Genomic DNA, 1,592 nt, shown 5'->3' with positions numbered 1-1,592 from the left:
GTTGATGGCTGTGCTAAATGGTAAAGTGAAATAACAATAATTCTAGTCCAGAGTCCTAACCCCAACTTAAATAATATTTGAAAGTTCCTACTTAGGCAGCGAAGGGGAAAAAAAAATGTCACCTATAACAGATGGCTCTACTATATGCCATTTAATCAAAGAACCAACTGTCCTTTAAAGCTTGGTTTTCAAAATTGATCTATATATTTAAAAGATCAGTAGCGGGAGAAATACTAGCCCAGGGAAACAATGCAATCCATTTTTTTTTAAACTGGCTTCATTCACTTTATTTTCTCATAGAAAACTATGTGGTGGTTATAGCTGGAGTCTGGGTCCCCTGCACGGAAACTCTGGTGTGGGTCTTTACAAGATGGTCGATGAATTCCTGATCCAGAGACTTGGTGAACACCGTCTCTTTCCAGAGATCAGGAGTGATATAACTCTAGGTCTTGGAAATGGCACCAAAAGTGGTCTTGGCAAAGTTGCCCAGGATGTCAGTGCAGCCCCTGGCAGAGGTGTAGCAGTTGTCAATTCCAGCCATCGTCAGTAGCTTCTTGGGCACATGGACTGAGATGATTCCAGTGCCCCTGGGGGCAGGGATGAGGCACACCAGCATAGAGCCAATGGCCAGTCACCTTGCAAGGGACAGGATGGGGCTTGCCGATCTTGTTCCCCCAGTATACTTGCCGCACGGGGACAATGGAGAGCTTGGCCAGAATGATGGCCCCACAGATAGCAATGGCTACCTCCTTAGAACACTTGACACCCAAACCAACATGTCCGTTGTAATCCCTGATGGTGACAAATGCCTTGAACCTGGTCCGCTGGCCAGCACATGTCTGCTTTTGCACAGACATGATCTTCAAAATCTCATCCTTGAGGGACGCCCCCAAGAAAATGTCAATGATCTCAGATCCCTTGATGGGCAGAGAGAAGAGATAGATCTCCTCCAGGGATTTGATCTTCATGTCCTTGACCAGGCGGCCTAGCTTGGTGACAGGGAGCCACTCCTTGTCCTTGGCCTTGCCTCTGTGAGCTCCGTGGCCTCAGCCCCGACCACAACCCTGGCCCTGGCCCCGGACACCGCTGCCAAAGCCTCTGTGGAAACCACTGCGGCCTCCCATTCCAGGGCCCCCGGGGCCTCTGGGCCCTCCCACAGCACTGGCGTCATCTGCCATTTGGTGTTTTTACAGAAAAGGTTTTGGTAAAAAGTGTCTTCATGTGAGAATTGCATATTAGATGGAGATCAAACATTAAAGAAAAAGAGGCAGAAGAAAATATTGTAAGAGATAATATTCATAGTTCCACTTCAGTGGACTTGGTGAATAAAGAAACAACTGTGGGGGTGGAGTCAAGATGGCAGACTAGGAGGACATGGAATTCACATCTCCTCACAACGAGGGCACCTACCAGGCACTGGTGGGGGACCACAGACACCTAAGGGGATGGGAGGAACCCCCAGTGACTGGGTAGGGCGTGGGGCATGAGGGGAGTGAGGGGGGAGGAGAAGTGGAGGTGGGATGGGACTGGCACCCCTGAGGGGCAGCTGGGGGAGGGGAAGGGATCCCACGCCCAAAAGGGGAAATTGAGGG

General features: G+C 49.9%; 1 pseudogene; it reads right to left on the bottom strand.

The window, feature by feature from the left end:
• Positions 1-304: 304 nt before the first annotated feature.
• On the bottom strand, positions 305-1,178 carry LOC118905381 (annotated as a pseudogene).
• Between the last annotated feature and the right edge of the window lie 414 nt (positions 1,179-1,592).

This window comes from Balaenoptera musculus, chromosome 12 (assembly GCF_009873245.2).
Source record: "Balaenoptera musculus isolate JJ_BM4_2016_0621 chromosome 12, mBalMus1.pri.v3, whole genome shotgun sequence".
In the NCBI taxonomy this organism is placed as follows: domain Eukaryota; kingdom Metazoa; phylum Chordata; class Mammalia; order Artiodactyla; family Balaenopteridae; genus Balaenoptera; species Balaenoptera musculus.
Note: the sequence above shows the minus strand (reverse complement) of the source record. Positions and strands in the feature narration are given on the sequence as shown.